The sequence below is a fragment of the Musca autumnalis genome, unplaced genomic scaffold (genome assembly GCF_047663935.1).
Source record: "Musca autumnalis isolate F117 unplaced genomic scaffold, ASM4766393v1 scaffold_4, whole genome shotgun sequence".
Lineage (NCBI taxonomy): Eukaryota > Metazoa > Arthropoda > Insecta > Diptera > Muscidae > Musca > Musca autumnalis.
Window position 1 is genome coordinate 142,514,950 of NW_027411977.1, and position 12,440 is coordinate 142,527,389.

The 12,440-nt window shown below is 33.6% G+C and overlaps 1 protein-coding gene across 4 annotated transcripts in view; it reads left to right on the forward strand.

Annotated features, from left to right (window-relative positions):
* stet (rhomboid serine protease stem cell tumor) overlaps positions 1-12,440 on the forward strand; it is a 235,805-nt gene that overhangs the window by 153,144 nt on the left and 70,221 nt on the right. Inside the window, exon 1 of one of the 4 annotated variants that reach the window (XM_073980023.1) lies at positions 5,943-6,161. The exons of the other annotated variants lie outside the window; for them this stretch is intronic. The gene's annotated coding sequence lies outside the window, so the exon portion shown is untranslated. Of the gene's footprint in view, positions 1-5,942; positions 6,162-12,440 lie in introns of those variants that run through there. 4 annotated transcript variants of the gene reach the window in all.

The following is a 12,440-nucleotide window of genomic DNA, read 5'->3' on the forward strand; positions in this document are numbered from 1 at the left end:
TGGGTACTTTACACGGTATGTTTTTTACATATGAGTTGTCACTTCTCCCATACAAAATGTATATGCAAAGTGACAACTCATATGTAAAAAACATACCGTGTAAAGTACCCATTAGCCACTGTGGCGATATGTTATCGTGCGATAACAATTGGAATAGTTGATTGGAATAGGCTGTGGCTATCTGTTGTGATTGCAGCTTACCGACGTCCAACTTCCGTGTTGTGTCTGTTCGTACCTTATTTGCTACGTTTAATCGGGTACGTACCATTGCTGCAACACGGTGGTGGTCCGATGCTTAAATCTGGTACTGCTAAGTACCGTGTTTTTTTGGCGCTGCGAAGACTATCATCTCATACCATTGTCAGATGTTTCACTATGGAGGTTGAATTTCCCGACTGTTGGGTAAAAAATATTGTCCTTTCAAATTTTGGCATTAAAATCACCTGGAACAATTTGAATCATATATTACTTCTAAGCGCTCGTAAAATATATCTTTGGTCTGTTCATCCTTGTCTTCAGTGGGAGCAAAAGCTGATATTGAAAAATTTAGCTTTGATTCGAATTCGAGACCAGTAGAGCGATTCTCTAACTAATTTTTTGAATTACCGACAAAAATCGGTGACATTAAAACGCAAAATTATGAATTAAATGTTCAAATAAAAGTTGACAACACTGTTGCTATCGGTAGAACTTGGCGACTACCTTGGTATAAGTAAAGAGGTAGATTTAAATGAAAAAAATCTATAGAACCATTGTTTTTCTTGAATTCCTAAAACTTCAAAATAAAAGCAACAAGTGGGTTTGTTTACAATGCATTATTTTGAGCATTTTATAAAAAACGCGAAAAATGAATGAAGAGTTAAGTTTTCTCCACATAATCGAGTTGTGAATATGATAAACTGATTGTTTCAATGCAAATCTCACCAATTTCTTCCATATAAATGGTCTAAAAACAATTTTAAAAATCATTGAATTCGATTGTTTTTAAAATTGTTTGGCATATCCCAGTTGTTCGGGTAACTAGGGAATAACTAGCAATTTTGCTGGCTACTGGTAAACACCCCTAGTTACCACCCAATCTACTCGCAATGTTATAGACTGGTGAATTTAACATGGGGATGTCATAGGAAGGGGTCTATTGTCTCCTCACTGCATTACCAGTAACCAGTCAATTCGATAGTCTTAGGAAACCCAATTGTCCCTTCATTGCATTACCAGTAACCAGTCAATTCGGTAGTCAGAAATGATAGCCAAAATTAGTAGTAACTTAAAGTCAGAAAAATGGGTAAATGCATATATGCAAAATTGGACAGAATTTAAGTTAAAGGACGTTCGACACCTTCAAATAATAGTTTGCTAATTCTGAAAAGCGAGTTTTGCAGGACAAGCTCTAAAAGTTTGGAAATTTCTTTGACCTTCAGTACTATGCTAAGTAAATATTTGTTTATAACTTCTGTTCGGATTGTTCGATCATTACCAAAATTTGACAGAATTTAAGTTAAAGGGCGTTAAATATAAAAATGTAAAGAACTTGAAAACATGCTAAGTCGACTTAGCATACTATTGTTTGGAGGCGTCAACATGGAGTGCAAAAATTTTACAAAGGACAATATAATCTTGTATACATATGGATATGATAGGTTCATATTGATCCTTGATGCTGGAAATTGTGTGTGACTACTTGATACAGCGACTTATGTTTATTTGGTCCTTGGAATGTTTTTCTTATGTGTCCTTCAGAGCATTCAAAAGTTCCTGAAATAAAATGTATAGAAGTTTAATGAAATGACGCGATAATGAATTGTGTTAAGATATGTATCAATACTTACCACAGATATATTATAAATATTCTTCTTAAATTATTCATCCTTTCTATGATTTAGCTCGTAACACGTTCTCTTTTTACATCTTCAATTTTTGCACAACAAACGCATCAAAATACCTTTTTTAATTATGAATAAACAAAATGTCAGAATTTTTTTTCTATTTTGTTAAAAAAAAGAAATAATGTTGAAAAAAAAAGATTACAAGAAACATTGTTGATTACACTATCCATCGGTAGTCTATAAACACTCAATATATTATACGCCGCATTACCTGTAACTAGTGAATTGACATGATAGGCAGGGAAGCCCATTTCCAGTGACAAAAGCAGGCTATAGGCTCTTTTGTGTGCCATTTTTGGGTGTAAAGTAACTAGGATCAATGAGTAACTAGTTACATTACTACGCCAAAGTAGACAATTGCTATTTCATGAACAACTGGGATTATTCAAACACCACACACACATACACAGTTTGTTTATACCCCCCATACCATTGCTATCGCAAACGATTCGTTTTCGAATGTTTTTCGATAGTTTTGCGGATATTTTGTTCGAAAACGACACACGAGAACGAATTGAAAACGATTCATTCGTCGCTCAGTTTGTGGCAGGAAAACCTTCGAATTCGAATATCGTTTATAATATTATTAGCGAATGAAAGACGATAGTTTTTACGATAGTGGCGAAAAACATTTTTTGTGGAGTTTCTTGATGTTTCTGTTATGTACCTTTTCCGTTTTTATTTCTTTATGTTTGCGACTCGATATGTAACTGTTGATAAACATTGTTGTCTTGTGTTTGGCAACCTACCCATATGTTGTCTTTATCAACACTTATTGTCTATATTATACGTAGCATTTATATCGAAATTATTTGAAAAAAGCAAATGGGAATTTTTTACAAACAATATAATTTTTTTTTGAAACAAAAAAATTTTCAAAGTAAAAAATTTTTCTCGAAACAATTTTTCTTTTGAAGAAAAAACATTCGCCATATGTTCGAAAACGATATCGTTTTTAAACTTTTTACGAACAAAAGAACAACGTGCTTGTGTACACCCGAAAAACATTTGCCAATTCTTCGAATGTGATATCGTTTTCGAAAGTTGTGCCGAACATTCGAATAATATCCGCAATTGGTATGACGGGTATTGTTTTGAAGTTTTAGGCATACTCGAATGAAAAAATTTAAATTGCCATAAAGCTTTGGCTAACCTTTCTTATTAAACCATGGCGACTACCTTTATTGGTCGCTAACATATGGAATGATATCGTTAATTACTAAAATTATAAGCATTTTAATTTTACCGACATTTGTCGGTAACTCAAAAAATGAGTTAGAGAATCGCACCACAGATGTTTTAACCTTCCCAATCCATCGTATCTCCTGTGTGGCCTCCTGTTTCGCCCTTGTATATTTCAAGTACATCTGTCAATGCGTAAACTACAGCTTTTCTATAAAGAGTGTGAACATTTCAAGTACAGATTCGCTGATCATGGTCCTTAAAACGTTTGCGGGGGTCGTCAATTTTAGAGGTGTGTATTTTTCATTGTTTTTTTTTTCGTGGGATGGATGTGTTACTAACCCAACGACAAACCCAAGTTTTTTAACGGTCTGTATGAGTGAACGTGCGGCGCATGTTAGTTCACTACCTTTAACGGGCGTCAAAGGGACCTCCCCTGGTGACACCACGGGGAGATCAGTGTCCACTTGAGATGAAATAGGGACCATGATATGTTTTGGGCATTACCATGTTAAAGCCCTTACGCCACGCTTGGAATGTCAAAACTGTTAAAAAAATAAAATACATTTAAGGCCTAATGTACACTGTCGTTGTATTTTGGCCAAATCGGATACTAAAGCATTCAATGGAATTGTAAATGCGACTTCAGACTATATTCTTATGCTATTTTCTCGATTTAGTTTAAGTATAATGTACATTAGGGTGGCCAAAAGACGATAAAAATTTTTTGATAGGCCTACCTTAGTCGATGGTCAGACTAGCAAGGTTGCTTGAGAAAATAAAAATGAAAGAAAATGTAAGAAAAAATCTTTTTTTGCGAATTTTGAAGGATTTTTCTAGATAAAGTATGACTTTTTGTACATGAATATCCTTGCGGAGGCCTCTGATCTCCAGAAACATAAAATTTAAAACATGTAGTACATTTTCTACATAACTAAGAAATATTGTTCCAGAAATGAACAGTAATGGCAAATTATTTACGGATATTGCTAAAATTGCGAATTTTAGTTGTTCGACAACAAAATACGTGGTCCTTAGTAAAAATAAATTCTGCCAGCTCATGATAACTTAATCCTGTCTAAGCTCATTCTAGGGCATTTCTAATTTCTACGTGTAAAAATGAGCATGTATTTTTCTTGGTCTTAATTTTTGAGAAGGACTCCTAAATGCATGTCACCGCAATAAATATGGGAAATCGCCATGCGAATCCTGGATTTATGTAAATTTCGAAATGCAATCTAAGCAAAACTTATACTTTACTTACATTTTTATGAGTTCTCAACATTTAAAACTAAAAACCACGTATTTTATCGTAGAAATACTAAGATTCGTTATTTTTAGCAATGTCCGCATATTATTTACCATTGATGCTGTTTTTTTGAACAATATTTCTAGGTTCTATAGACAAGATACTATATTTTTCCTTCAATTAAATTTTCACACAATTTTTTTCAACATTAACTTCATTAAGTTTTATGTTTTTCAACATCAGAGGCCTACGCAAGGATAATCAAATACAAAGTCTCACTTTATCTAGGAAAAATCCTTCAAAAACAGCAAAAATGTAGTGTCTGAAGGTGTTCGAAAATGAATATTGCGCCATCTACCCATCAAATTACGTAACTAGTCAAAACACACTTTTGTTCCGTGTAAATTATTATTAAATATTCTCTATTTAATAAATAAATGTTCTTGTTTCTGTCGTATCGGTTATAAGTAACGATTTTACTTATTTTTGAGGGATGTTCGAATATGAGTTTTGCATACTGTAGGTATATCATTATAAATGCCCAAAGTCATAACTAACAAAATAATAATTTTACAGGAGAAGCAAAGAACGTTATAAAATGAAAAAGAGTTTTATGGAATATTAATCTTATGAGGGCGAATATTTGGGATATTATCAATCATATACGAATGGGAGTAAGTAATGAAACCAAGTAATGGGATCCGTCATTACAAAAAAATCTGCAATGTTATCCCATTTTCCAAAATGCTAGTTAGTTTTATGTATTAGATTCAATGAAAGAAACGAATTTTGTTTGTTTTTTTTTTTTGAGATACGTCTTCTTGGCGATTGTTTGTAGGTTAGGGTTATGACTTTTTGACATTTTTCCTCAAAAATGATTTCCTGTAGCAGGGATGAATGAACTTTTGCCTATTAATCACTATGCTATCGTTTATTCCATTGAAACATAAAAAAAGTTCACGCACAAAACGATTTTAAAAAAATAATTTTTTGAAAAAATATATGAATTGAAAAAAATTTTTTTTTTCAAAAATTATTTTTTGTTGCACTAATGAATAAATATAAGCCTACTAATAACAATAATAACGTTTATTTCATTCAAATATTAAAAAAGTCGCGAAAAAAGTCACTTTGAAAAAATTTTAAATTTTTTGTTAAAAAATTATATTTTTGAATAAAAGCGTTTACGACATTTTTACGATTCTCAGAATTGAAGAAAAATAGTGAGAAATAAATTTTATGTCATTTTAATTATCTCATGTGGCTCTAAATTTGTTTTCAATTATATATCTGTTTTCAGTGACTTCAAAAAATTGTCTATAATTTTGATAAATTCAAATTTTAAAATCATTTTGTGCTTGAGGTTTTTTCACCGAATCACCTTATAATTAAGATTTTATGTAATCTTATGGCAAAACTCATCACGCTATGATACAGGGATATGAGGTTGTAAAAAAGTCATAACCCTATTGTAGGTACTATTATTTGCCCCCAACTGTATATAATGTGTACATTACGGAGTAGATAGGGTTAAAACATACAAAAGTACTCCCCAACAAATCTCTCATATCTATCATTCATTAAGAAATCGTACGTTTGTTTGCTGTGTTTTCCATCACTGACACGCAATTCAAAAATAGTTGTTCGTATTATTTCTCATTGGCCGGTTGTGTTCGCTGTTCTCTTCATTAAATCCAAAAATCTGTTGACAGTTCGGGCGGCTTCTTCAAGTGGCAGCAATATTTTATAAATTATATTTCCTTCAACTTGTCCATCAATCCATTTACGTGTAAAAGTGAAATTGATTCGGTTCATTGCGAATATTCATAGATTGCAACTTTTGTGTAAGTGAAGTTGTCTTGGCATTTACAAAAACAACATGATATTACTTTATTAATATTGTTGTTGTACTCGGATGGTGGGTGGTTATGCCTTACCTACCGGCTTATTGAATGAACAACGGCCGTTAGATGAGTATTTTTTCTGTTTTACTATTTCGCGTATTTTGTGTTTGTTTGGTGAGAGAGTGAGAGAAATGTCACTGAAGTGTCGGAGAGTAAGCAAAGTGCATTCATTGATTTCTTTGTGAATGTTCTCGTTGTGGAGTTGTTGGTAATCAAATAAAAAATTCCTTCCATTCAGTCAAATAAAAATACATCATAAACTTTTGGAGGGTATTTCGACAGTGTTGTCAACAAGTTTATGTCGAAAATCGCCAATTGATTTTGCATAAATCTCTGAAATTAGCGGTATGAAATTATTTAAATGAGAGTACGCACCATCATTCAAATCTGACAATCAACGTACTTTTACGACAATTTTCTTGCAAATTAAAACTATTGTAGAACTAAAAATGTTTGAAATACAATATGTAAAGTATTATTTAGAGATTAGGAAAGTCATTATTCAGCTAGGCTTTGACGAAATGAACCTCGATAATTGTCAGTTTTGTTGGTCAGTGTGTACTATGCTTAAGGGCTCAGGAGGTCCTAAACTTTAGGTTAGTCCCGGTGAATGAAAGCAAGACCTTATTTTAAATAGACATACCTATCTTAATTTATCGTCTATAATGATTCATTAAATTGCAAGATATACTATAAAACGGCACTTATATATGGTTTAACAAAACCCGAAATTGTAATGGGCTTAACTCTAGCTTAGTAAAAACTCTCTGATTTTTTGAAAATCTCTCCGATTCGCACCCGAAAGTCCGGGAATAAAAAACAAAATGGCTACCATTGAAAAGCTTATGGAAATACCTACCCAACCGATTTTTGAACCGGGGTTTTTCATAAAAGCCTGAAAAAGTCGAAAATGGATCCATGATGGGTGTTCACCTATTGTAAGGCCGATTGTAGCTCGCACTTTAACCATTCCAAAATAATGCTATATGTTGTAATACCTTCTCTGGATCCAGAGATATAGCCCTTAGAATGTTGACAACCCGGTTTTTCTAAGTGAATATTTAGAGAAAATTTTGTTCCCGATATTTGCACGTGTCCTAGGAGAAAGTCTTAACTACCCGGCCAAAGACCGGCTATTTAGAGAAAAAATATAATTTAAAAGAAAATTGTTCAATTTAGAACTTTAAAATTTACTGTGGACACGTATAATGTAAAAAAATGAGCTCGACAGAACCGGGTTGTCAAGATTCTAAGGGACATATCTGTAGGTTCTGGTTCAAGGTATTACAACATTTAGCACCATTCTGGAAAGATTACAGTGCGATCAATAATCATTCATACAATAGGCAAGCACCCATAATGGATCCATTTTCGACTTTTTCAGGTTTTTATGAAAAACCCCGGTTCAAGAAACCGGTTTTTGGGCTATGTCACCTGCAATAGTTTCAGTAGAGCTGGGTCTATCCCGGGTTTTGTACCCGGTCTTTCGTCCGGGTCCTTCCCCCCTGAAAAATTATACATTCCCGTGAACAGCGCAACAATATCTACCTCCGGAAAAAAATTTAAAAAATTAGAGAATTTTTACTAAACTAGAGTTGTTCCGCGACTATCACTCAGACTATGCATGACGTCAACCAGTATTCAGAAATTCAAAGAAAACTAATCAGAACATTCTTCTTCGGATATAACTGAATAATTATTCGGAGTCATGAGATATATAGAAGCTATGATATGGATATCCGAACCATTTTTCTTCCAACATTTTCCACAATGTGGTGTAGGGTATAAATAATTGTTTTCAGTAAAAGAAAACAATAACTGGACTGGTGGACTAATAATACTATAAACAGTTCCCTAATTTTAGTATGTGTTTGAATGAACAATTTTAGGACATTTCCGGATTTTGCGGACGAGCTACATGGTCCATGTTGGACTGGATCTAATTTTCGAATTTGTCCGATATATTCCATATTTATCTTATGAAGTGCAAATGTTGGAACCATGTCAAGATTACAATGATTGCTATCAGTAAACAATTCAAAGAGGGTCCTCCAACAGCCTTTCAGCTGCACTTCAGCGAAAATTTTGAACTTTTGTGAGGGACGTACTTGAAGGTGATGTTCGATATAGGCATTCTTGGAAACTGCTGCATATTTGGAAGAATTTTCCCGAAGTGCAAAGTTTCGGCCAAATCGGAAAAAGTACTTAACATGGTCTAAGTGATTAAAGTACGCACCAGACATGCAGGCAGGCTGTCGGACATACATACGGTGCTAAATCGATTCCAAATTATTTGAAAGAGATATCGTCCAAACATACTACGCATCCATGAGGCACTTTTTTGATCGTATCAACGTGTTCATAACCACGTTAACCTATAGACTAAGGGTATAACAAGTAAAACGTAAAAGGCCAATGTGACTTGAAACATTCATCTACGGACACATCGAATACCGCCTACAAATTCAAAATAGTTTTCCCCAAAAATTATGTACTAAGGCGGGTTTCAGAATTTTGTTATTCTTTTTAGACATTACATTTTGCCGACAAAAATGTGGATTAGGATTAATGTTCAAAAGTGTTGCGGAGGAGGAACATGAAGGAATTGATCGACATAGTCCAATTTGTAAGTGAATCTTATTTTGGGAATCATTTCTTTTCTATATATATCGCGTCCACTAGTCATTTCAGTTGGAAGCATGGACTTACCCATGAAAAACATAATATCGCTGTAAACAAGACCACAACGAATAGCATCGGTATAAATTTCCAAAGGATCTACGAATACTTCGACCACTTAAACAAAAATTTTGGGGGAAATACCTTAAGGAAGAGACCGATATAAGCCATTTTCGAATTTGGACAAAAAAAAAGAGATCCAAAGTTTGGACCAAATCGGTTGCTTCCTTCAACATATATAGCGTGCATTTAAGTGACATTTTTTTAATTTTTGGTGGGAGGTACCTGAAAGAGTGGACCGAAATGGCTTCAAATGGTCAGACAGACGGACATTGCTAAATCGACTCTAAATTGTCTGAAAGGGATTTCGTACTAATATACTTGGGGTATAAAACCATCATTTCGTTAGCATAAATGCTGAGGGTATAAAAATGTGTTTAGAGGGATTTTCACTGCTAGTAGGTATGGTTTGCACTTAGTACGCCTCCAATTGGTTATGATTTGCAACAGTTGTCTAATATTGTTCCTAAATTCAGTATCTTTAACAATTTTAGACAGCGAACTAATTGACCAATTTGACATTTAGTGTTCAATATTGTCAGAAAACTTCTCTATCACAATTTGTGGTAATAGGTCTACGTTTAGGTCGCATGGTGGAACCGCATAATTTTGATGTTTTTAGTCACATTTTCAGACCGAATTAGTTATAATTTGGTTCCCAGGGTTCCCAGTGATCAAAAACTCTCTTCCAATAATAGAGATTTTTCAAGTTTTTAGATAGCCGTTTTTAGAATAACGGTACCACCCCATATCAGGTTTTGGAGAGCTTTAGCGACATTTCAGAACAAATTGGAAGTGTAAAATTACTTAGGGTTCAAAGTGGTCAAAAAAACTTCACGTTTTGGTATATCCCCCATATAACCGTACCACCCGATTTTAGGTATTTTGATGATTTTAACCAAATTTGTTGACCGGCTGAAATTTGACATTTGAGGTTCTCATTGGCCAAGAATTTTCTTCACTAAAAATAACGGTACCTCCCGATTTTAAGCAACTTGAAGCCCCCCATATAACGGTACCGCCCAATTGGAAGTATTTTGTACTTTTTGACATTTTCTGACCGAATTAGCAAAAATTTGGTGTTTGGGTCCTAGTGGTCAGACAACTACACCATCATAAATTATGGGGCATGGGTCCACGTTCTGGAGTAGTTTCCATATAACTGCACCGCTCAATTTAAGTTTGTATTTTGAAGTTTTATCTACATTTTGAGACAAAATTTTAATTTTTTATTGTGCTATTTCAATAATATACACATTTTAGGTTCGCCTCAGCGCCAGGTGGCGTTGGTAGGTTACCAGAGATCAAAAATGTTATCCACCAAAAATTGTGTACATAGACCCCATATAACAGTACCGCACGATTTCAGTGTTTTGGAGTTTTTTTTACCGAATTAGATATAATTTGGTATTTGGGGATTCCAGTGGTCAAAAAACTTCTCCACCTAAAATTGTGGACATTTGAGTTCATTCTAGCTGGGCGGTAATCGAGTAAATTCAACACACCATGGTATCGTTGTCGTAACTACTACTGGTTATCAACAGATTGGAGAATTGATATTTCATTGATGATGTACCTGTGTCGTGTTCGATGTTTCATACAAATAATATGAAAAGTTTGACCTATGGCATAACTCTCCTTCCGGGTTCGTAATATTATCTTCATCGACATTCATGGCCAAAAAGAATTTTTCACCCCCAGCCTTTGATCTCGATCTTTGCTGGTACTGATATTTTTCCTTAAAAACGGTTTAAGAAACCGGTTTTTTTGTTCAAGAACTGCAATTAGCAAAGATTTCATAAGCGAATTAATTTAATTTGATTGGCAAACTCTATAAGCTTTTTAATGGTATACATATAAATTTAATCGGTTGCTTAAAACCGGTTCAAATATCGGAATATCCGGTTCAAAAATTGAGATAACCGGATCTATCCTTCAAGAAAATTTGTTATTAACGTGTTCATCATTACAAGAGTAAATATTTCAGAAGCACCCCAGATGTCTACATACGCAATAACCAATTGTTATGTCTACATATCAATAAATACCTTTCACTACGGTTCAAGAAATAAAGGACGAAAAGGACACGAAAGGCATTGAGTTGAGTGACTGAAGACATGTCACCTCAAAACGAAGCTACAACAACGCCAAACAGATATATGGAGCTATTTTCCCAAGTATTATAGGGAAAAAATCAAAAACATCATCGCGCGATATCTTAGAAACTTGACCTATGGCGAAAATTTCCTTTTGGTATACTCATCAAGGGCTTTCTTCTCCAAAAGAGATTTTCCACCCCATTTTGTGAGATGGAGTTTGTATTCAATTTCAACACACTTCATATTTTTATTTTTCTCTCTGCTGGATTTGATCCCACCATCTTTTGAATTGAACCTGACCACACTACACACTGTGCCACGCGCACATGCATTAACGGTTTTTTTATTTTTCTACAAAAAACTCTTGTTAGGGTTATGAGTTTTTTACAACACCATATCCCAGTATCATATTTTGATGAAATTTTATCTAAGATAGATACAATCGTAATTATAAGGTGATTCGATAGAAAAAGCTTCCGCCAAAAAGTTTTTAAAGTTTTTATTTTTCAGAACTTTGGTACATTTTTTGAAGTCACTGTAAGCAGATATATCACTGAAAACAATCTTTAGGGCCACACGACATAACCAAAATTACATAACCGTTTGTATCTCACTAAATGTATCATCATTACATATATATAATTTTATATAAAGCTGTATATGATATACCCCCATTATTATAAGTATTCTTTTGTTATAGTTTGGATTTACCGAACAGATTTATAGCGTTCTGGTTAACTTTAAGTTAAAAGTGATTATTGAATTTCAAGGAGGAGCTTCTTGGCATTTACTTTCAATGTAAAAATTATATTTTTAATGCCTCCAAATTGGTATATTTTGCGTTTTCAAATCCATCAGATAGTAAGAGAACACATGTAATAATGACCCATAAAATGATATACATGTAATGATGATATTATATATAGTATATCAATTGAAGGTGGTTTGTGCGTGAAATTTTTCAATATTTTAATGAAATAAAATTTATTTTGGCCATTAATAGGCATAAGGTCATTCATTCGTGCAACAGGAAATAATTTTTTTGTTTTTCGTTTCAATGTTTTTTTAGAAATATATAATTTGAAAGTGGTTTGTGTGGAACCTTTTTTTTAATACTTAAATGGAACGAACCTTATTTTTAGCATTAATAGGCAAAAGTTCATTCGTTCATGTTATTGGAAACCATTTTCGAGAAAAAAAGGTCAAAAATCCATAACCCTATTGAACACACATTTGTTGTCGGACACACACGCTTTGTACCACCGTACACATTACTTAGTAAGGAGTAAAGTAAGTTTCTATTTTTATTTACATTACTCTGTAATGGATTACATAATGCCGTTAGTCATTCGAATTTTTGCAGAGGTTCTTAAAATTGAAC